The sequence below is a fragment of the Mustelus asterias genome, chromosome 7 (assembly GCF_964213995.1).
Source record: "Mustelus asterias chromosome 7, sMusAst1.hap1.1, whole genome shotgun sequence".
NCBI lineage: Eukaryota > Metazoa > Chordata > Chondrichthyes > Carcharhiniformes > Triakidae > Mustelus > Mustelus asterias.
Window position 1 is genome coordinate 82732477 of NC_135807.1, and position 25919 is coordinate 82758395.

Below are 25919 nucleotides of genomic sequence, written 5' to 3' on the forward strand. Positions count from 1 at the left end.
TTTGCTTATTCAGCAAGTTCAACATGGCTGCAAATCTGACATTGCTTTGCAGCAATGCTGAAGTTCGACTACAAATCAAAAGACCAGGCCAAACAATTCTCAGGAAAGGACGGTGTGCAAGTCCCTGGGGCAGGTACTCGCACACAAATTGGGTTAGACAATATATTAAGTAGAACTCCGATGTGGTGTTAAAGCAGATTTAAAAAGTCCCTCAAGCCTACTTAGAGTTAACTTAAATGTTTAGACGTTGTTGACACTGCCATTGGCATTCTCTGAACATTTAAGGGCAGAAGGACCCAGTGGGTAACCATTAGAATATAGGAACAGGAAGAGACCATTACGCCCCATGAATCTGTTCCATTATTCAGTTAGATCATGTATATCGTAACTCAATTTACCCGCCTTGATTCTATACCCTTCACCCTTGACTAACAAAAGTCCATCAATCTCTGCTTTGAAGTTTTCAATTAATCAGGCCTCAGCAGCTTTTTGGTGGAGAAAGATCTAGATTTCCATTACCCTTTGTGTGAGGAAGTACTTCCTGACAGTATCCATGAATAGCGGAGCTCCAATTTTAAGGTTATTTCCCTTGTTTTTGCTCCTCCAAACAAAGGCAATATTTTCTTTCCATCCACTCCTTCAATCATGCAATCACAAGAATTTTTCGAGAGTCGGACAGCAGTAATTCCATCCAGGTATTGAAGGTAAGGTGGCCATAGTTCCAGATGACCGTGGGCTGCTCTCCCCTTTGAGGGGGAGAGCTGACTGGTGATGATTTTAACCTGAGGATCACCATACCTCAGGCAAGGGGCAAGATTGAGCCTTCATGAATAAACTCAGCCGATACAGGAATTGAGCCACGCTGTTGGCGTCACGAACCTGCCACCTATCCAACTGAATGAACTGGCTCTCCAAGGGAACCAGCAACTACCATAGAAATATATATTAATATAACCCACTCTATCTGTCCCATCTGATTTCTCACATCCACATCTCGGAATCCATTTGATTCTGACTGTTTTTCTTACTTGCATTTGAATAGCATCTTTACAATCTCAGGACAGCTCATGGGGGCTTTACAACCTATCAAGTATTTTTAAAATGCGATCACTGTTGCAACGCGGAGAAATGTGGCAGCCATTTTGCAAGACAGCGAGACCCCACATAGGAAATAAATGCCCAGATAATCTGTTTTTCAACATGTTGGTTAAGGCTGAATGTTCACCAAGACACTAAGACAAGTCCTCTGTTCTTCTCCGGCCTCGGGTGACTGTCTGTGTGGAGTTTGCACACTCTCCATCTTCATGGGTTTCCTCCGTGTGCTCCGGTTTCTTCTCAGATGTGCAGGTTAAATTGATTGGCCATGCTAAATTGCCCCTTAGTATCAGGGGGATTAACAGGGTAAATATGTGGTGTTATGAGGATAGGGCATAAGTGGAATTGCTGTCAGAGCAGGCTCAATGGGCCGAATGGCCTCCTTCTGCAATGTAGGGATTCTATGATTCTGTGATTCTTTGAAAAGGGCCATGGAATCTTTTACACCAGCCAGGGCCTTAGTTTCAAATTAGATGCAAAAGGCAACAGTTGCAGCACTCCCTCAGCCCTGTGCTAAAGTGTCAGCCTAGATTAGGTGCTCAAATCTTTGGACTGAGCCTCGAATCTAAAGTCTTCTGATTCAGAGGGAAGAGTGTCAACATTGAACCAGGACTGTATACCATGCACATACTTATCTTTCTCTCTGCTTGTATGGTTTCCATTGTGCAGCTGCTCTTGAGGGAGCTGTGCCACCTCACAGTGTGGCTGTGCCAAAGGCTTTGCACTGTGGCTGCCCTTGTGAGAGGTAAGCTTGAATTAAGGCACTAAGTGTATCTGAACTATAGGATGTGGATAAGGTTTGAGGACAGGAAAACACAAGGATTGAGGTCATTATACTCATGAGTCCAAAAAGTGAGCAAAGAATCTTGAAGCTGGCCAGTTTGTGAAGCTAACAGATTGAAAGAGGTTGGAGGTCAAAGTTCTGATAGGGACTCAAGTCAGAGTAGCCAGTTCTTCATGGTGGGGTCTTATTCCTTAGTAGCTTCTGTTAAAATGGTGGTGGGAATCTAACATCAGGAGTTTGTCTGTTGGCATTTGACTGGTAGTTTAATATCCCAAGTCATAAAAGAAATAGGTGAGGAAATTGTAGGCATATTAGTCATAATTTCCCAAAACTGTCTGGATTTGGAATTCTGCCTTTAGAGCGGAAAATTGCAAGTATCAATCTATTGCTTAAATTGGGAAAGAAGGCGAAACCAAAATACTATAAACCTGTCAGATTAACAGCGGTTGTGGGGAAATTACTAGAATCTATCATCAGGGACAAAGTGGCTTTGTGCTTGGACGGGTATGAGTTGATCAAAGTGAAACAACAAGGATTTATGATGAGTAGGCCATGTCTAACTAACCGAGTTGTGTTCACTACCATGAGAAGTGTCGATTCAGGAAATATTCAAAGGTTCTGCACACAAGATTATGACCAGAGATTAAATTGCATTGAACCTTGTGACACGAGTTAACAATTTGTCGGGAGGTGGGAGACAGAGGGAGGGAATTCACTGGACCCATTTGCCACTGGCTGGAATCCCAACGCCCTCCTGATTGGTGAAACAGAATGTCCTAAATTCCCACTTTATTTGGAGGGAGAACATAACTCTGGCTTTTAATGAGCATTCACAAAATGCAAATAGTGTTCCCGGCATAGATCCACAGGACACTCGATCCGCCTTTAACCTACCATGAAAATCAGGAAAACAGGATTCCAAATTAATTTCCCAACATCGGAAAACTTATTTTTGGCCTTGCACCAAATCTTGCTCCCCATCCACTGTGATTCCCACCACTGGTGGGAGTGGATAGTTCCACCTATGTTCTGGCATATCCCTCAATCTACTATTACCATCAAGCCAGTGATTAACCATGATTAAATGAGGAGTGCAGGGAAGCATGCAAGAAGAAAGCAAGGCAACATAAAAATGAGGTGCCAATCTGGTGAAGGTGCAACAGTGGATGATATGAAACACAAACTAGCGGCAGCTGCATGCTATAGGCAGAACTAAGTGATTCCATAACCAACAGATCAGATCAAAGCTCTGCATTCCGGCCATATCCAGTCATGAGTGGTGGTGAACAATTAAACTAACCAGAGGAGGGGGCTCTACAAATATCCCCGTCTCAATAATAGGGCAGCCCAATAGATGGCACATATAAAAAATTGTAACCCCCACAATGTTGAGTAAAGCCCTTGCTCCAGTAAAAATGGGGTCTGTTTGAACTCAATACTGAGTTCAAATGGTCTTACTGAGTCCAGTTTCCCACAGGTGGGAGTCTTTTCCTGTATCATTTCATACTAGGTTAAAGCATTTGCAGCCATCTTCAGCAAGAAGTGCTGAGTGAATCATCCATCTCAGCATCCTCATGAAGTCCCCAGCATCACATATGTCAGTCTTCAGCCATTTCTGTTCACTCTGTGTAATATCTAGAAACAACTGAATCCACTGGATACAGTAAAAGGCTCCAGAACTAGCCACAACCCTGTCCAAGTTGTTCAAGTGCAGGTACAATATTAGCATCTATTTAGCAATGTGGAAAAATTGCCCAAGTGTGTCCTGTACAGAAAAATCTGAACAATTGAATCTGATCCATTTCTGGCTGGACAGTCTATTCTCCATCATCTGCAAAGTGATGGAAGGTATAATCAACAGTGCTATGAAGCAGCACCTATACAGCAATAGCCAACTCACCGTTGCTCAGTTTGGATTCCGTCAGGCATCCGAAATCATTACAGTCTTTGTCCAAGCAAGGACAAATAAGTTAAATTCAAGAAGTGAGATGAGAGCGACTGCCCTTGACGTTAATACGGCATTTGTCTGACTGTGGCATCAATAAGCCCTTGCAAAATTGAAGTCACTGGGAATCAGGAGGAAATCTCTCAGCTGGTTGGAGTCACACCTCTCCCAAAGGAAGATGGATGTGGCCATTGGAGGCCAATCATCTCAACCCCAGGGCATCACTGCAGTTGTTCCATCGAGCAGTGTCCTAGGTCCAACCATCTTCAACTGCTTCATTAATGACCTTTCCTCCATCATAAGGTCAAAAGTAGGGATGTTCACTGACAATTTCTGTGTTCAGTACATTCATGACTACTCAGATGTTTGTGTCCAAGTGCAACAAGACCGGGACAACATTCATACTTGGTCTGAGATGTGGTAAGTAATATTTGCGCCACATACTTGGTAGACAATGATTACCTCAAAAAAGAAAGAATTTGATCACCTCCACTTGACATTCAATGGCATTGCCGTCACCAAATACCCCACTGTAAACATCTGGGGTTACCATTGATCAGAAACTGAACTGAACTCACCTTATACATACTGAGGCTGCAAGTGTATTCGTTTGATGATGATGTATGAAACAAATGACTCATCATTTTGTTGACAATTGATTTAGAGAATGCAGCATTACATCAATCTGCTTTCTACCCCAGTGTCCCAACAGTTTCTCCTTAAAGGTGTTCTAGGTAATCAATTTTTTTTTAAATGGTAGAATTCTCCAACCTCACCCATGGCTGGGATTCTCCGCTGCAGTGAATGGAGAATTAGCAAGTGCCAAATTCTCCGTTCCCACTAACAGTAGTACAACATCGGAGAATTCCAGCCACTGTCTTTCACCTGTATAATGAACATGCCATTAGCAGATTCATCCTTCTGTATTTAAACAAAATTTTGTTTCTGTATTTAAACAAAAGTTTTATATCATCCTCAAGTAAGTACAAATGAAAACACATCAGAGGGATTTTTCCATATTTCTTATAATCCACCATCATACAAAATGTACCTCCAACAACTTTTTTGAGCAAGCATAATTTTTTGTAAAGCAGTCCAATAATTGCCTCATCTTATCTAAGAGATCTCCTTTCTCTCCAACTTTTTTTTATACTACAAGATCAATTCCTTAACCTTTTCTCAGTCACACTATATATCAAATGTATATGATCCCAAAGAGAACAGTTATTCACGGAGCATTCAATGGGCAAACTTTTCTCAGAATTCCCCTTGTGTAGGATTTACCTCAAAAAGTTTGATATATAAAATCCCATTTCTATTGTTTCTACTAGATCCAGTGTTTCTGCAGCGCGAGTACTTTTAACGCTTGTTATTTTCTTGTCATCTCAGACCATGGAACAATGCTTTCTATATTTACCCAACAAGAATTTTGTAAACCCAGTTCTACTCAAATAGTCGTCTGGAAGCTTGGCATAGGATATGTCCCTAAACAAGATTAATTTCATATCCTTCAGGTCACCCAAGGTGAGAAACTTCAGTACGCATTTCCCCAAATTTAATTTCTTTAACATTTTATTTGCTTTCAAAACCTGCTCAATTGGAGCATGTTTCACCATAACTAGTCTTATATGAATACATTGCCAACTTAACTGTCCAATCACGATTCTTAACTGCTTTGTTTCTTCTTTGGGTGCAAGATCATCTTTCTGTGATGAGCTACCCTTATTTATCAGGCTATGAGTAACACTTTCTAGATATGATTATTGATTAAAAGGTCGCCCCAAACTATTCTGATTACTGTCTAAGCCTACACATATAAAAGACTTCAAAGGCTGACATCCAATCTTAAATTCTTCTTTAATCTTGTCTATAACAAATTGTTCAAATTTCACAGCACCTCCCCACAAAAAAATCATCGAAATGCATCATAAAGAGACTGAGGGTATTCCTTTGTGATACCAGCAGACCACTGCTGGATCTGCCTTCAGTTGAGTACAGCCTACTTTCAGCAAGATGTATCTAACTGAGAAATACTTTACAGTTGATGCAACATTCAATCCATAAACACATTTGTTTAATTTCCAAAGCTTCCTTTCTACATCACTTGCTTCTTTAGGTGGTTCCAAATAGGCTTCTTTTTGAAATTTTTCACCCTGTAAAACGATAGCTTTTATATCGATTGACCTACATTCCCATGAATCTGTGGCCAATGGAGCTAAGAATATTCCAAGATTACATTTCCTGCCATAAGAAAGTCCCCAACAAATTCAAACATTGGTTAATTGTCAAACGCCTTAATCTCCAAACCACGAGTCTCACTTTAACCTAATTTTCCCATTTCTGAGCACTTTTTCCATATATATCCATCTCCGTGCTAAGGCTGGATGACTCCTGTCCATCACTTCAAAATGTGCATTGAATTCCTTCTAACTAGTCAATTCTTTATGGGTTGCTTCTCTTATTCAATTATCTTCTAATGTTTGCAGCCATCAAAAGTTCCTGATCATAAACTTCTAGGAGTGTTCTTAGATTGTTCTGTAGTCCTTGTATTACTGCACAGCCTGGTCAAGCTGTAACAAAAACAGAAAACACTGGAAAATCTCAGCAGGTCTGACAGCATCTGTGGGGAGAGAATAGAGCCAATGTTTCGAGCCTAGATGACCCTTCATCAGAGCTGTCAAGCCGTGGCCTCTCCTTACCCTCTCATCTATTTCCCCACCCATGACCAGAAGTTCAGTCATCAGTATGTGACCATTTCCAGATTCACTATGTGCAGTCGCATCACATTTTCTTGCTTCCCACCATGTCACCTCATTTTACCAGCCAATAGATTTTTGCCTCTTATCCATTTTTTTGGACAACTAACCAATGTTTGAATTTGTTGGGGACTTTTCCTGCTCTCCCAAAATGGTTGCACCGCCCATTAACCAGACCCTTCTAGTATGTACGATACCTTGGTACCAACTTTAAGCAGTTGTGCTTTGGGTGTGATAGCCCTGTTCTGTGCTTCAATCTCACTTTGTTTATCCCTTATCTATCTCGTCTGTTCCTCATAAATGTCAAGCATTTGAGTATGTGGGATAATATTTATTATTAATTATATTATTATTTAATAATATAATTAATATTAAATAATATTAATTAAATAATATTATTATTTATTGTTCAAATTCTGAAAGTTGATAATCAATCCCAATTAATTGAGATGAATGGATGAATGTTGTAAAACCACTGTTCTTCCCATCACACCCTAACACCTTGCTCAGATATTTCCACTCTTTTTGACTTGCTCTTTCATAGTTTACTAAATCCCCAGGATTAAAGTTTATCTTGGACAGTCCTATGTGATGCTATAAAGCTCGCTGAATTTCTCTAAGACTTCTGCTTTGATGAATGCCCTTCTCTCTGCATGTAGGGCATTCATGTGCAGAGAAAGAGTGGAACTAATTGTAGTCCCTTCTAGGGCTGGGGGATTATCAGCACAGAGTGTATTTCTAGATTCCTCCCACAGTCCAACTGATACAGACTATAGCCCCCAACCATTTGAAACAAATTATTCGCATGGACCGCCCATGCCAGAGAAGATGTTAGCTTGCAATTTGGTTGATCAGTTAAGATGTTATGGAGCATCTCATCAAACACTTTGTGATTTATTTCAGAGAGACCATCGCTGAAAGGACTTTCAGCTATGGTGTTCAGAACTACAAATTTCATATTTTCACATTTCTCTAAACTTGTCATTGGCAAAATCCACCCTCTACCCCCGCAAACCTTGCTCGTGAGAAATATAACTGGTGCCCCTATCCATTTTATCTTTATCGCTCTTTTGTCTTTGCCAGATATTACTGTAAAAAGTCTGAATCTGGTTGTCATGTCTGTAAAATATAAAATGAAAATGTTTCTGTCCTTGTCCCACACCTTTGGATCCATGGTTACTACTTCCTTAAAGCCTTGTGCTGATGGGAGACTTACAATAGACCATGACAGTGTCCTCTGACACTGTTGCATATATCACATTTTTCATCTCTTTGATGAGCTTTATGTAATCATCATCAACATTTTGGGTTGTTTTATTCATTCATAGTATGTGAGCATCATTGGCTAGGAAAGCATTTATTACCCATTCCTAATAGCCCTTCAAAAGGTACTGGTGAGCTACCTTCTTGAACAGCTGCAGTCCATGTGGCGTAGGTTCACCCGCTGTGCTGTTAGGGAGGGAGTTCCAGGATTTTGACCCAGTGACAGTGAAGGAACAGAGCTATATTTCCAAGTCAGGACAGTAAGTGACTTGGAGGGGATCGTCCAGGTGGTGGGGTTCCCAACCCTAACCCTAATCCTTGTCCTTTTAGCCAGTAGTGGTCGTAGGTTTGAAAGGTACTGTCTGAGGAGTTTTTGTGAGTTCCTGCACTGCACCTTGTAAAAAAACTGGTGGCACCATGCATCAATGGAGGAAGGAAATGTTTGTGGATGGGGCGTCAATCAAGCAGGCTTAGCTTGGATGGTGTCAAGTTTCCCAAACGTTGTTGGAGTTGCACTCATCCAGACACTCTTGACTTGCGCCTTGTTTACGGTAGACAGGATTTGGAGAGTCAGGAGGTGAGTTACTCGCCACAGGATTCCTAGCTTCTGACCTGTTTTTGTAGCAACAGTATTTATCTGGCTAGTCCAGCTTGGTTCCTGGTCAATGGTAACCCCAGAATGTTGAGCGGGGATCAGCTATGGCAATGTCATTGAATGCCAAGGGTGAAGGTTAGATCCTGTCTTATTGGAGGAGATCATTGCTTGGCACATGTGTGATGCAAATGTTCCTTTTCACTTCAAAGCCCAAGCCTCAATGTTGTCCAGGTCTTGCTGCATTTGGACATGGACTGCTTCAGTATCTGAGGAGCTATGAATGGTGCTGAACATTATGTAATCATTAGCAAACATCCTCACCCTGACTTTATGACGGAAGGAGATTGATGAAGCACATGAAGATAGTTGCACCTGGGACACTACCCTATGCAGACTTTGCAGAAAATACGGACACATGGGATTGAGGGTGATTTAGTGGTTTGTTTCAGGAATTGGCTAGCTGTAAGAAAACAGAGGGTGGTGGTTGATGGAAAATATTCATCCTCGAGTTCAGTTACTAGTGGTGTACCACAAGGATCTGTTTTGGGGTCACTGCTGTTTGTCATTTTTATTAATGACCTGGATGAGGGCGTGGAAGGATGGATTAGTAAATTTGCGGATGACACTAAAGTCGGTGGAGTTGTAAACAGTGCGGAGGGAAGTGGCAGGTTACAGAGGGACATAGATAAGCTGCAGAGCTGGGCTGAGAGGTGTCAAATGGAGTTTAATGCGGAAAAGTGTGAGGTGATTCACTTTGGAAGGAGTAACAGGAATACAGAGTACTGGGCTAATGATAAGATACTTGGTAGTGTGGATGAACAGAGGGATCTGGGTGTCCATGTGCATAGATCCCTGAAAGTTGGCACCCAGGTTGATAGGGTTGTTAAGAAGGCGTACGGTGTGTCAGCTTTTATTGGTAGAGGGATTGAGTTTCGGAGCCAGGAGGTCATGCTGCAACTGTACAAAAGTCTGGTGCGGCCGCATTTGGAGTATTGCGTACAGTTCTGGTCGCCGTATTATAGGAAAGATGTGGAAGTGTTGGAAAGGGTGCAGAGGAAATTTACCAGGATGTTGCCTGGTATGGTGGGAAAATCGTATGAGGAAAGGCTGAGGGGCTTGAGGTTGTTTTCATTAGAGAGAAGAAGGTTAAGAGGTGATGTAATAGAGGCATACAAGATGATCAGAGGATTAGATAGGGTGGATAGTGAGAGCCTTTTTCCTCGGATGGTGATGGCTAGCATGAGGGGACTTAGCTTTAAATTGAGGGGTGAGAGATATAGGACAGATGTTAGAGGTAGGTTCTTTACTCAGAGAGTAGTAAGGGCATGGAGTGCCCTGCCTGCAGCAGTAGTGGACTCGCCAACATTAAGGGCATTTAAATGGTCATTAGATAAACATATGGATGATATTGGAATAGTGTAGATTAGAGGGGCTTTAGATTGGTTCCACTGGTCGGCGCAACATCGAGGGCCGAAGGGCCTGTACTGCGCTGTAATGTTCTATGTTCTATGTTCTATGGTTTAAGTTTATTTATTTTTATCACAAGTCGGCTTACATTAACATTGCAATGAAGTTACTGTGCAAATCCCCTAGTCGCCACACTCCGGCACCTGTTCAGGTACGCTGAGGGCGCATTTGGCATGACTAATGCATCTAGCCAGCACGTCTTTCAGACTGTGGGAGGAAACCGGAGCTCCCGGAGGAAACCCATGCAGACATAGGGAGAACATGCAGACTCCGCATAGATAGTGACCCAAGTCAGGAATCGAACCCGGGTCCCTGGTGCCATGAGGCATCAGTGCGAACCACTGTGCCACCCTGATGAATTCCTGCAGTGATGTCCTGGAGCAGAGATGATTAACCTCCAACAGCCACAAACATCTTCCTTTGAGCCAAGTATGATATCAGTGGAGAGTTTTCCCCCGATTCTTATTGACTTCAGTTTTTCTAGAACTCCTTGATGGCACACAGTGTCAAATGCTGCCTTGATGTCACAGGTAGTCAGTCTCACCTCACCTCTGGAGTTCAACTCTTCTGTCTATGTTTGAACCAAGGCTGTAATGAGCTCAGCAGCTGAGTGACATTGACAGATGTCTTGCTGCAGTCATACAGGGTCCTGGTGAGGCCACATATTGAGTATTGTGTACAGTTTTGGTCTCCTAGTCTGAGGAACGACATTCTCACTATTGAGGGAGCCCAGCAAAGGTTCACCAGATTGATTCCTGGAATGGCAGGACTGACATATGAAGACAGACAGAATCGACTGGGCTTGTACTCACTGGAATTTAGAAGAATGAGAGGGGATCTTATGGAAACATATAAAATCCTGATGGGACTGGACAGGCTAGATGCAGGAAGAATGTCCTCGATGTTGGGGAAGTGCAGAACTAGGAGTCACAGTCTAAAAATAAGGGGTAAGCCATTCAGGACTGAGATGAGGAAGAACTTCTTCACTCAGCGGGTTGTGAACCTGTGGAATTCTCTACCACAGAAAGCTGCTGGGGCCAGTTCGTTAGGTATGTTCAAGAGGGAGTTGGACGTGGCCCCTGTGGCTAAAGGGATCAAGGGGTATGGAGAGAAAGTGGGAGTGAGATACTGAAAGTGCATGATCATATAGAATGGTGGTGCAGGCTCGAAGGGCTGAATGGCCTACTCCGAATGGCCCATTTTCTATGTTTCTGGAACACAAATTGAGCATCAATGAGTAGGGTATTGCGAAGCAAATGCTGCTTGATAGCATTGTTGATGACCCTTTTCATCACTTTACTGATAATCAGGACTAAATTGATGGGACAGTAAAAGACTGGATTGGATCAAAGGCAACCAGGGATGGGCAATAAATGCGGGTCAGCCAGCGACATCCATGTCCCACAAATGATTTTTTTTTAAATTGTCCTGTGTCTTGTGTTCAGGACATACCTGGGCAATTTTTCACATTGCCAGGTATTTGCCAGTGCTGTAGTTGTACTGGAACAGCTTGGCTTGGAGCATGAAATGTTTTAGAGCACATGTCTTCAATATTATTGCTGAAATATTACCGGGGCACATAGCCTTTGCAGTATCCAGTGCCTTCAGGGTTTCTTGGTATCCCGTAGAGTGAATTGAATTAACTGGAGACTGACATCTGCGATGCTGGAGACCTCCGAAATAGACCAAGATAGATCAGCTGCTCAGCACTTCTGGCTGAAGGTTGTTCCAATAGCTTCAACCTTATCTTTTGCCTGCCTCCTACCCCTGTGTCCTTCAGTAGGATTTTTAGTGACAAGACAGATGAGCAAATTGTTTATGTAACTTTGAAACAATTTCCTTGTTTTTCTCAAGCCCTACTACCTGGTGCCATTGACATTTTGATTAGTCATACTAGATTTTGTTGAAGGAATGCAATGTCCTGATTGAGTGAATTGCAAATCTACTGACTTCCCAAAGACAATTGTTTTATCGTGTGTCATGTCCAGTTTCATGTGTGCCTTTTCATGGAAGGCTTTCTCAGGAGCAAGGGTATCTCACTAGGTTTTATATCTGTGCAGATAAAGCGACTTACTCCAGATATTTTGCAAAAAAGCACCCCGCTTTTCAGTGACCTCAAAGTGTTGTCATTCCTGAACCCAATACTATTAGAACTTTCAAATTTCCTGGTGTAACTTTAATCCTCGCTGCTGAGTGAATTTAAATAGCATGTTAACCAATCCATTCCACATATTGCCAGGGTCAAATACAGATCCATTAAATGAACATGTGACGAGCATACCCATTAACAGATTGAACTTCTTGTGATCTGTACAAATGCCTCAAACTGAACAATATCATCATCTTCAACTTCCAAATTTCCTGTGTCATGCGCCATTTTGAAAACCCTGCTGTTCCGCTTTGGGCATTTTATCATATAATCATATTTTGAGTCATATATCTGGAATACCTGTTGGCAATTCTCCAGAAATTCTTGGTGTTTTTTCACATGACTTCAATCCCGTCATCTGCCAGATCCACCAAAATTGTTGTTATCCTCATTTATCTTGCCTGTAATTCTTCCATAGAATCCCTACAGGGCAGAAGGAAGCCATTCAGCCCATCAAGTCTGCATTGACTTTCTGAAAGAGCATCTTACCCGGGCTCTCAGTAGGTTGCGCTGATTGAGTCCTCCATCCTCTATGACTCTGCCAGATGTCCCATTTGTGCCATGATGGCAGCTTTCCCAGGAACTTTATTTTAAAGCATCAGACATCAGGGGAGGCGCTGGTGTAGTGGTATTGTCACTGGACTAGTAGTCCAGAGACCCAGGTAATGGAGACCTGGGTTCAAATCCCACCTCAGCAGATAGCAACATTTGAATTCAATAGAAAAATCTGGAATTAAAAGTTTAATGATAATCATTGTTGATAGTCAGGAACAACCCATCTGATTCACTCGTGTCCTTTAGGGAAGGAAATCTGCCATCCAGGATAGGTCTGGCCTACATGTGACTTCAGATCCATATGTGGTTAACTCTTAAATGTCATCTGAAATGGCCTAGCAAACCATTCAGTTCAGGAACAATTGGGAATGGGCAGTGAATGCTGGCCCAGCCAGCAACGTCCATAGCCCATTAATAAAAAGAAAATCCAAAAGTGTGTTTCTTTTTGAAAATCTAATTCCAGTTCAGACCAGGAGTCCATCCATGTGCAACACTTTAGCACAATCACAGAAGTGAACAAGCGGTTTTGCAGGAATTAAATTTCTGCAAATTTTTTATATAGTCTCGTAAACCCATGATACACTAAGGAATTTCAAAATCTAAAAAACTCTGACCATGCCTCGTAGGTATTTAAAAGATCATCTTTCTCATAAATTTTATCAATGAAACTTAATGGAATATCCAAATCTCTATCAGTATCCAAATGATGGGCATCCAACTCACAGAATACTTTTCTGCTGATTTCGCTTTTGTCAGGAGGTTGCAATGCCAAGGCCATACCTTGTTGTCTCTTCCGTAAAGCCACGACCCATGTCCACATATCCACTTTATTTTTCCACTGGTCATAAGATTTGGATCCGGAGATGAGCGGTGGTTAATCATACCCTAATACTTTATACCTGCCTTCAGCCATTTTTCACAAAAGTAACTCAGATTACAATCTTCTGTCTGAAAATTATTTTCTTAGTTTCTAATCTTCACCTTTAGGCAACCATCCACTGTTATCATGTTAATTCGATTCCAAGCCTGTTGGTGAAGCATGAAACCAGACACTAATTCTTTTCTTGATAATAGGTTTATTTACAGAGTGCCGCATTATATATGTCTGCTTCCAGTATCCCAGCAGTATCTCTTTGTAAATGCTCTAGATACTTAATTAAACAAAGCCCTTTATCTGTGTATCTTAACAATATAATTAACATACCATTAACAAAGAGCAGACCAGTGACCGAGAATTCTGTGGTGAATAATTCATTTCCTGAATCCCCAAAACCTGTACATAATCTACTAGGCAGAAGCCAGCAGTGTGATGGAGTACTCTCCACTTGCCTGGATGGGTGCAGCTCAAGCAGAACTCAAGAAGCTTGACATAAACCAGGGCCAAGCAGCCTAGGTGATTGCCATGCTATCCACCACCTTAAACATTCATTCCTCCCTACACTGATACATGGTGCCAGCACTGTGTACCACTTACAATATGCACTGTGCAACTCACCAAGGTTCCTTCACAGCATGTTCCAAACCCACAACCCCTATCTGAGAAGATGAATGGGAAAACCACTTGCAAGTTCCCCTCCAAACCACACACCATTTTGACTTGAAACTATATTGCTGTTCCTTCACAGTCACTGAGTCAAAATCCTGGAACTCCTTTCCTAATAGCACGGTGCGAGGACCCTACACCAGTTGGACTGCAGCAATTCAAAAGAGTAGCTCTAGGACAATTGGGGATGAGCGACAAATGCTGGCCTTTCCAACGATGTTCACATTCCCTGAAAGGATAAAAAAAAGTTATTTTTAAAATACCTGACTCCCTAAAGCCACCTCCAAGGAACAAGTCAGGAGTGCAATTAAATAATTTGTACTTGCCTGGATGAGTGCAGTGTCAAAAACACTCAAGAAGCTCTAGTCTAGACCAGTCATGAGAAACCAGCCCAGTGACTGGTCCCCCATCCATCACCTTAAAAATTCACTTGCTTCATTCTTGGCACACTGTGGCTGCACAGTGTATTATTTACAGGATAAATTGCAGCAACAAACAAAATCTTCTTTGACAACCCCTCCCAAAACCAGACCTCCACCACTCAGAAGGACACCTTGGATGCAGGAATTACAAATCAGAATATTTTCTTAATGGCAAGAGATGAAGAAATTTGGAGGAACAAAGGAGTCTTTGGGTGTTCGTGTTCACAAATGACTAAAAGCTAGTGAACCAGTATGGAAGTATTCAAAAAGGCAAATGGAATATCGTCCTTGATCGCAAGGGAGCTGGAATACAACAGATAAGAAGTTACGCTTCAGTTGTAGATACTTGGAGACCTCATCTGGAGCTGCATTTGCTTTTGGACATCAAATCTCAGAAAGGATATTTTAGCTTAGATTGGGGACAAGTGTAAATTCACTAGAATAGAATTTAAAGGATTAAATTATGAGGACTATCGCATGAATGTGGCTTGTAATGGCTTTAGAAGATTGAGAGCTGATTTAATGGAAGTATTTCATTAGGTAAACTGCTTCCTCTCATTGGAGAATCCAGGAACAGGATTTACTGGAGAGCAGGCTTTCCCACCCCATTACCTGAAGGGCCAGCCAGGAATGAAACACTCTGATGGCCCCACAGCCATTTAATGCTTGGAGAGGTGTTAATTGTCTAAGGGCAAAACTTTGGCCCCTACCTGGGGAGGAAGTACTGTCTTAAAGAGCTGCCAGCCAATGCAATTTGACCGGTGGCTGTTGCTGGGACTGACTACAGCCAGTCCCTGAAAGAGAGGAGCTAATGGAGGCTGAAACTAGGGTAAGTCGAGGGTATCAGCAGGGCCTGACTGGCAGGCCCCAGCAAGGAGGATGAGAGAGTTAGGGGGCTGTGCTTGAGAAACCAGGGGTATAGGTAAAGGAAGATATGAGATTGGGAGGTGGGGTGCCTTCAATGGGCACAGGAATTCCACAAAGGAGGTACCCCCACTTTGACTGATACCAACTATGTGGATAAAGTTGTCAGGCTACCAGCTTGGTGTGGGCCTCCTCCTGCCATGGGTAAAGAGCGGCAGATGGAGGATAAGGCCCTAAAGGGCTATTAATCTACTTGAATTCAGAACAGGTTCAAACATTTTAAATAATCTTCTCACAGTGGTTAGCACTGTTACCTCACAGCTCCAGGAACCTGGGTTCGATTCCCGGCTTGGGTCACTGTGTGGAGTTTGCACGTTGTCCCCATGTCTGTGTGGGTTTCCTCTGGGTGCTCCAGTTTCCTCCCAAGTCCAAAGATGAGTGGGTTAGGTGCATTGGCCATGCTAAATTGCCCCTGATTGTCCCGGGATGCGCAGGTTAGAGGAATTATCAGGATAAATATGTGGGGTTACAGGGATAAGGCCTCGGTGGGATTGTTGGCGGTGCAGACTCAATGAGCCGAATGGCCTCCTTCTTCACGGTCAGATGTAGAATCTATGATTCTATCCTGTTTTAAATTTCTATGGTCTATTACTGAGAATACATGTGACTGGCATTGACCAATCATTTCACAGAAAAGAGATAGATGTGGACTGAAACCAGACAGCATCCGATGTCATGTCAACATTCCTTCATCATTGTTGAGTCAGATCCTGGAACTCTCTATCTAACCATACCTAAGGAGTACCTGCACCACACGGATTGCTGTTGTTCAAGATTGAGGTTCACCTTTACCTTTTCAAGGGCAATTAGGAAGGGAAATTAATGCTTCTTTTGCCAGCAACACCCCAGGTACAATGAATGAACTAACTTAAAAAACCAAAAAGGGGTTTAAAAAAATTAAAATTAATCAGCTCCAAACTTCATCTTCATCCTTTTGTTATTTTAAAAGAAAAATACTGAGCATGCTGGAAATCCAAAATAAAACTAGAAAATGCTGGAAAAGCTCAGAAGGTCTGTCAGCATCTGTGGAGAGAGAAATAGAGTTAATGGTTTGAGTAGATATGACGCTTCTTCAGAGCCTTTTGTTATTTTAAATGTTTCTGACTGGTACCTCCTTTGTGGAATGATTTCTGCTTCTACTTTTTTGGATATATTTTAGCCAAGTGAAGCTGTGATCCTCCATTGTTTTGATGGTTAGAGGGACTGCTCTCTCTGTTGAGAATGTATTCTTGTACAAGAACTGAAAAGTGTACACGGAGCATTTCAACAGTGTTTGGGCGGCACGGTAGCACAGTGGTTAGCACTGCTGCTTCACAGCTCCAGGGACCTGGGTTCGATTCCCGGCTTGGGTCACTGTCTGTGTGGAGTTTGCACATTCTCCTCGTGTCTGCGTGGGTTTCCTCCGGGTGCTCCGGTTTCCTCCCACAGTCCAAAGATGTGCGGGTTAGGTTAATTGGCCATGTTAAAATTGCCCCTTAGTGTCCTGAGATGCGTAGGTTAGAGGGATTAGTGGGTGAAATGTGAAGGGATATGGGGGTGGGGTCTGGGTGGGGTTCTGGTCGGTGCAGACTCGATGGGCCGAATGGCCTCTTTCTGTATTGTAGGGTTTCTATGAGTTCTATGAGTGATTTGGGCTGCATGGCTCCCACAAAATCATTTTAGTAATCAGTGTCAGCATCTGTGGAGAGAGAAATAGAGTTAATGGTTTGAGTTGATATGACTCTTCTTCAGAGCCTTTTGTTATTTTAAATGTTTCTGACTGGTACCTCATTTTAGTAATCAGTTTTTCTGTAAGGCACTCCATGTCACCTCCTTGGAACAATTCAACCCTTTCCCTGATTTCTTAAAAAATTAATTTGCAAGATGTGGACGACACTGGCTGGACCAGCATTTATTGTCCACCCCTAACTGCCCTTGAGAAGGTGGTGGTGAACTGCCTTCTTGAGCTGCTGCAGTCCATGTGGTGTAGGTACACCAGCGACAGAGGAGAAATGACAAAATATTTCCAAGTCACGGAATAGTGCAAATATGTTTGTCATCTCTGTGGAACTCTTTGCCACAGAAGGCTGTGGAGGTCATTGAGTGTCCTTAAGACATAGATAGATAGGTTTTTGATGAATAAGGGGATCAGGGGTTATGGGGAAAAAGCAGGAGAATAGGGATGAGAAAATGTCAGCCATGATTGAATGGCGGAGCAGACTCGATGGGCCAAGTGGCCTAATTCTGCTCCTATGTCTTATGCTCTTATGGTCTTATCTCATGCTCCTTCTGAGCAGGTTCTTTACTTGCCCCTATGCTGTTTAGCATAGTGAAGGACATTTTCCCCAAACTGGAAAATAATACAGGTTCTTCATTCTCGAGGTGTTATTGTCTTTATTCCTACAATCTATTTACATGGAACTATGATGCTGTTGCCATTACAGAGACTTGGTTCAGGGAAGGACAGGATTGGCAGCTTAAATTTCCAGGATACAGATGTTTCAGGCAGGATAGAGGGGGATTAAAAGGGGTGGGGGAGTTGCACTACTGGTTAAGGAGAATATCACAGCTGTACTGCGGGAGGACACCTTGGAGGCCTCATACAGCGAGGCAATATGGGTAGAGCTCAGGAATAGGAAGGGTGCAGTCACAATGTTAGGGGGTTTACTACAGGCTGCCCAACAGCCAGCGGGAAATAGAGGAACAGATATGTAGGCAGATTTTGGCAAGGTGTGAAAATAACAGTGTTGCTGTGGTGGGAGATTTTAACTTCCCCTATATTGACTGGGACTCACTTAGTGCTCAGGACATGGATGGGGCAGAGTTTGTAAAGAGTATCCAAGAGGGCTTCTTGAAACAGTATGTAGATAGTCCAACTAGGGAAGGGGCCATACTGGACCTAGTATTGGGGAATGAGCCCAGCCAGGTGGTCGGCATTTCAGTAAGGGAGCAGTTCGGGAACAGTGACTACAATTCAAGAAGCTTTAAGGTACTGATGGATAAAGATAAGTGTAGTCCTCAATTGAAGGTGCTGAATTGGGGGAAGGCTAATTACAACAATATTAGGCAGGAACTGAAGATTATAGATTGGGAGCAGATGTTTGAGGGCAAATCAACATCTGGCATGTGGGAGGCTTTCAAGTGTAAATTGGTAGGAATTCAGAACCGACACATTCCTGTCAGGATGAAGGATAAGTATGGCAAGTTTTGGGAACCTTGTATAACGAGAGATATTGTGAGTCTAGTCAAAGAGAAAAAGGAAGCATTTGTCAAAGCTAGGAGGTTGGGAACACACGAAGCAAGTGTGGAATACAAGGAAAGTAGAAAGAAACTTAAATAAGGAGTAGGGAGGGCTAAAAGGGGTCACGAAAAGTCATTGGCCAGCAGGATTAAGGAAAATCCCAAAGCTTTTCATACACTTATAAAGAGCAAGAGGGTAGCCAGGGAAAGGGTTGGCCCACTCAAGGACAGAGGAGGGAATCTATGCATGGAGCCAGAGGAAATGGGTGAGGTATTAAATGAGTACTTTGCATCAGTATTCATCAAAGAGAAGGACTTGGTGGATGATAAGTCTGGGAAAGGGGATGTAGGTAGTTTGAGTCATGTTGAGATAAAAAAAAGGAGGTATTGAGGTTCTTGAGAAACATTAAGGTAGACAAGTCCCCAGGGCCTGATGGGATATATCCCAGAATACTGAGAGAGGCAAGGGAGGAAATTGCTGGGGCCTTGAGAGAAATCTTTGTATCCTCACTGGCTACAGGGGAGGTCCCAGAGTATTGGAAAATAGCCAGTATAGTTCCTTTCTTTAAGAAGGGTAGCAAGGATAATCGAGATAATTACAGGTCAGTCATCCTTCGTTCAGTGGTAGAGAAATTATTGGAGAGGATTCTTCGAGACAGGATTTACTCCCACTTGGAAATAAGTGGACATATTAGCGAGAGGCAACATGGTTTTGTGAAGGGGAGGTCATGTCTCACTAACTTGATCGAGTTTTTCGAGGAAGTGACGAAGATGATTGATGAGGGTAGGACAGTGGATTTTGTCTACATGGACTTCAGTAAGGCCTTTGACAAGATCCCTCATGGCAGACTGGTGCAGAATGTGAAATTGCATGGAATGAGAGGTGAGCTGGCAAGGCGGATACAAAACTGGCTCAGTCATAGAAGACAGAGGGTAGCAGTGGGAGGGTACGTTTCTGAATGGAGGGCTGTGATGAGTGGCATTCCTCAGGGATCAGTGCTGGGACCTTTGCTGTTTGTAATATATATAAATGATTTGGAGGAAAATGTAACTGGTTTGATTAGTAAGTTTGCGGACGATACAAAGGTTGGTGGATTTGCGGATAGTGATGAGGACCATCAGAGGATACAGCAGGATATAAATCAGTTGGAGACTTGGGCGGAGAGATGGCAGGTGGAGTTTAATCCGGACAAATGTGAGGTAATGCATTTTGGAAGGTCTAATACAGATAGGAAATATACGGTAAATGGCAGAACCCTTCAGAGTATTGATTGGCAGAGGGATCTGAGTGTACAGGTACACAGGTCACGGAAAGTGGTAACGCAAGTGGAGAAGGTAGTCAAGAAGGCATACGGCATGCTTGCCTTCATCAGCTGGGGCATTGAGTTTAAAAATTGGCAAGTCATGTTGCAGCTTTATAGAACCTTAGTTAGGCCGCACTTGTAATATAGTGTTCAATTTTGGTCGCCACACTACTAGAAGGATGTGGAGGCTTTGGAGAGGGCACAGAAAAGATTTACCAGGATGTTGCCTGGTGTGGAGGGCATTAGCTATGAGGAGAGGTTGGATAAACTTGGTTTGTTCTCACTGGAATGACGGAGGTTGAGAGGCGACCTGATGGAAGTCGACAAGATTATGAGGGGCATGGACAGAGTAGATAGTCAGAAGCTTTTTCCCAGGGTGGAAGAATCAATTACTTGGGGGCATAGGTTTAAGGTGCAAGGTTTAAAGGAAATGTATGGGGCAAGCTTTTTACACAGAGGGTGGTGGATGCCTGAAATGAATTTCCTGATTGGTTATGTAGGATTTCCAAGCCATTTTTTGTAGGTGTTGCTGGCTGTGCCAGCATTTATTGCCCTCAAACTGATGGGTATTTAAGAGTCACCTGTAGGCCAGGCCAGGTAAGGACAACAGATTTCCTTCCCTAAAGAATATTGACGAACCAGGTCAAAAACAGAAAATGCTGGAAAATCTCAGCAGGTCTGACAGCATCTGTGGAAGGTCATCCAGACTTAAAACGTTAGCTCTATTCTCACAGCATGGTGGCACAGTGGTTACCACTGCTGCCTCACAGCAACAGGGATTCAGGTTCAATTCCAGCCTTGGGTGCCTGTCTGTGTGGAATTTGTACGTTCTCCCCATGTCTGCTTGGGTTTCCTCCGGGGCACCAATTTCCTCCCACAGTCCAAAGTTGCACAGGTTAGGTTGAATGGCAATGCTAAATTGCCCCTTAGTGTCAAGGGGACTAGCAGGGTAAATACATGGGATTAAGTGGATAGGGCCTGGGTGGGATTATTGTCGGTGCAGACTTGTTTGGCCGATTGGCTTCCTTCTGCACTGTAGGAATTCTATGATTCATCTATATTGTGGACCAAGGTGGCACACAGGCTACAGATATCTAATCTATCACTTTATGGGCGGGATTTTACGGCATCGCTTGAGCGAGACCGGGAATTCCCATCCGAGGTCAACGGACATTTCCTTGTCTGCCCCTCACCCACTCTGATTCTGTGGCGGACGGAGCAGTAGAATTCCAGCATGTATGTCACAACTTTGGAAGAGTTTTTGTGTTTGCGAGTCAGCTTTGCATCTTTAGTTACCCAGAAAGTACAAACTAAAAATGTTAAACTGAATTCTGTATCACACATCCTGCCAGGAAATATTGAAAATATCGTCCATATTTCTGAACAGGTGCCACAATGAAAATGTATTTTAAGTAATATTTTAGATGTGTGTAATGAATAAAACACATCATGACCAGTACTGAGGTGTGATAAATATCTCCACTCACAAGAATGAAATGATCTCACCATTGTCTCCATCACTGGTAACGTATCATATCACTTTCATTTCAGCCAAAACAGTCACAGATTCTGCTTTTTGACTTCCTTTACAAATAAACAAAATAAAGTTAAAGCACATTGGTATTTGTCATGTGAACTGAGATTGTATATCCAACGACTTTTGGTCTGTGGACGGTCGGAGACTGGACGTATAACCAGACTCCGTGGAAGCCACGACATGCTGACTCTGTCAGAAATGATTGGAAAGTTTGAACTTCTGATGGCTAATTCCCCTGCTCCCTTGTATCTTCAAGACAATGCCTTTTGGCACTGAGTTAGAGTCAGAGACTTCAGACAGTTCCACTTATTACCTAGATAGTTACCGAGATGTTAGACAGAAAATTCCTACTTCCTTACTCCTGGGTAACTATACAACTTACCCACCCAATGACTGCCCATTTGACTCCACAACTTCAACCCCTCACTCCCCCTGACCTCCTGATCACCCACAACCTAATCTGTGTAGCCCAAGGCACACTATTCTTACCCCAATCCCGACACCCTCCTTGGGCACCCTTGACTCCCCCTAACGCAACCTGACTCGCCCCCACCACCCAAATCCCCCTGAATTCACTCACCCACTTATAACCCTGTCACCTTATGCACCTGCCACTCTCCTTGCCTACCATGGCACCATCTTACCCACCTGCCAGCCTACCACCACACCCACCTTCCACTCTACCACCCAGCCCACATGTCACCATACCCACCTGCCACCCATCCATCTGCCACCCTATTTATCTACCATCCTCCCCACCTACAAACCTAGTCTCCAGCAACCCTACAATTTCACCCACCTGCCACGTTACCGATCCTACCATCCAACTCATTCATCTACTCACCCATTTATCCATCACTCATTCTCCCACATTCACACTGGACATCAAACATACCTTACGGCAGCTAATGCCATAAAAAGGGAGCACAGATTTTGCATTCATCCTCTTTGCTGCTCTCTTTGAGGATTCCTGCACAGCATCAGTCACGGGGCTCTGGCTGTAATTGGAAGTTTTGGGACAACACCTAAGGCAATTATCCACATTTCAATTAATGGTGCCCATTAAATGATCAGAATATATGAATGGCAGCACAGAGGTACAGACTGTTAAGGGGCTGCCTGAGGGATGTGGCAGTTTGGAAACAAGATGGAGAAGTGGAACAATAGAAGAATGAACGGCGATAAAGATGAATGAATGAGATGAAAAACAGAAATGAAATAAAATAAATGGAAATGGGGTGAAGGTGGAGGGGAGAGTTCATGCTCTGAAGTTGTTGAACTCAATGTTCAGTCTGGAAGGCTGTAAAGTGCCCAATTGGAAGATGAGGTGCTGTTCCTCCAGTTTGCGTTGGGGTTCACTAGGCCGAGGACGGACATGTGGACTGGAGCACAGGGTGGAGTGTTGAAGTGGCAAGTGAAAGGATAGTCTGGGTACTGCTTGTGGGCAGACCGAAGGTGTTCTGCAAAGTGGTCACCCAGTTTTCGTTTATGTGAGCAATGCTGGCTAGGCCAGCATTTGTTGCCCATCTTTAATGGCCCTTGAGAAATTGATGGTTACCTGCCATCTTGAACTGTTGCAGCTCATGTGCTGCATATACACCCATTGTACTGTTAGGGAGGGAGTTCCAGGTTTTTTGACCCAGCAACAGTGAAGGAACCGCAGCACGATTCCAAGTCAGGATATTGAGTGACTTGGAGGGGAACTTGCAGCTTTTAGTGTTCCCAGGTATCTGCTGCTCTTGTCCTTCTCGCTCGTAGAAGTAATGAGTTTTGATGGTGCTATCGAAGGAGCCATGGTGAGTTGCTGTTGCGCATCTTGGAGATGGTACACATGTTGGTGGTGGAGGGAGTGAATGCACAATGTGATGGGTTGGGTGCCACTCTTGGGGCTGCTTTGTCCTGGATGCTGTTGAGCTTCTTCGAGCGCTGTTGGAGCTGCACACATTCAAACAAATGGATCGGACTCCATCAGACTCCTTTGTGCCTTGTAGATGGCAGACAGAATTTGGGGAGTCAGACGGTGAAGGTGTATTTCACCACAGAATTCCCAGACTCTGACCTCCATTTATAGCCGTAGTATATATTTGGCTGATCAAGTTAAGTTTCTGCTCAATGGTAATCCCCAGGAAGTTGATAGTAAGCAAGTGAAGTCATTTCTCCTCATCTCAGTCTTAAATGATCAATCCTTTATCCTGAGACTTTGCCCCCATGTTTTACATACCCCAACCAGCCAGTGAAACGATCTCTCAATGTCAACCCTCTTGAGCCCCTTTGGAATCTCACATATTTCAATGAGATCACCTTTTTAATGTAACCCAATTTACTCAGCCTCTCATCATTGAACTACCACCTCATCCCAGGACCAATTTAATTAACCTTTGCTGTACTGTCTCCGATGCAAGTATATCCTTCCTGAAACATGGAGAGCAAAACTGCACACAGTAACCCAGATGTGGTCTCACAAAAACCCTGCCACTTCTTTTCTGATTCCCAAAGCCTGTCCACCATCTACAAGGCACAAGTCAAGGGCATAAAGGAATACTCTCTACTTGCTTGGATGATGCAAGCTATTGCTCAAGTAAGCCAACACTATCTAGGACAAAGCAATTGCGATATTGGTACCTCATCCACTGGTCTAAATATACAGCTCCTTCTTGGCTACAATGTGTACCAACTAAAGGACACAATCCAACAACTTACCAAAGCTCCAATGGAAGTCCTGACCCCATGACCCCCACCACCTAGAAAGACAAAAGCAACAGGTGCATGAAAACAAATTATCTCCATGTTTCCCTCCAAGTCACACATTATCATGGCTTGAACACTCCTCATTATGGTTAAGTCAAAATTTTGGAATTACATACCTGAGAGCATTTTGGGAGCACCTTCATCACATGAATTGCAGCGATTCAATTTAGCACTTTAACAGAGCAATGGGATGAGCAGTAAGATAAAGGCAAAATACTGCGGATGCTGGAATATGAAACAAAAGCAGAAAATGCTGGAAAATCTCAATAGGTCTGACAGCATCTGTGGAGAGAGAATAGAGCCGACTTTCAGGTCATCTAGACTCAAAATGTTGGCTCTATTCTCTCACCACAGATGTTGTCAGACCTGCTGAGATTTTCCAGCATTTTCTGGGGATAAGCAGTAAACTTGCCAAAAATGCCTAGATCTTAAGAATGAACAGAAATTATAGCAACAGAAGTATTTTGCCTTCTGAAATTACTGTTGCAATATATATTTATCGACTTTAAAAATACTTGTAGTTACTGAACATAACTTCTACCTTGGTTGAAGAAAAAATGGCAATCAAAACTTTTTTTACATTTGAAAAGCTGTGTGAGATTAAAATGTAATTATTTTTGCGGTTGTCTTTTCTTAAATTTAAAATAACAACATAGGTTGGGTTTCAAGGTGTGCTGTGTAATTGTAGCCTATGGCTGGCTCTAGCTGTGCAGATTGGCACTTTGCTCGGTGCTTGGAATCTTGCTTGATGGTTGTCTTGGCATCAACTGCTGACCTGTGTGCCACAGTCCGATCAGTGAGGGAGTTGCCTCAAAGATGAATTTGCAGGGGAATCTCCTTGAGCTGCCAGCCAGTCCGCACGAGGAAAAGATTCAGGTGTGAGTGGAAGTAAGACAAGCGCAGGGACAAATTAAAGGAGATACAGGAAGGACTGGAAAATGCACAGAAAGGAAAGTGAGTGATACAGAGAAAAAGTAAATCAATGTGGAGAAGAAGTGATTTTTTTTAAAGGAGGAAGGGAGGAAAGGCAATGAAAGAGAAAATGGGTGTTTGCATTCAGGTGAAAATGACAGAAGTGTATTTGAAATTTAGCGCAAATAGGAAATGCAACATGAGGCAGAGGAAATAAAAGAAGAGAAAATGTAATGAGACACTGAGAGGAGGTGAGAAATGGCAGGTGGAAGTGGGAATGAGAGAATGGAATGATAATGGTAGTGCTGGCTGGTTGCGGAATCTAAAACTTGGGAGCAAAGTCTCAGGATAAAGAGTCATTCATTTAAGACTAAGATGAGGAGAAATTACTTCACTTGCTTACTCTCAACATCCTAGGGATTACCATTGGGCAGCAATTGAACTCAATCAGCCAAATATATACTCTGGCCACAAGAGCAGGTCAGAGCAGAAGAGAGAAAACTAGGGACAATGATAAAATACTAGGGACAAGAAAAAAGTATCAGTCGGACTGATGTAGAAGATGAGAAAATAGGAGGAACAGAAAGTGGAAATACAAAGAAAGAGAAACCACAAAAGGTGAAAATGTCAGGATATAATCATGCACTTAAAGATAAAATGAGAAGTCGGGAAACAAGGAAAGGGAATGGTTAAATGATTGA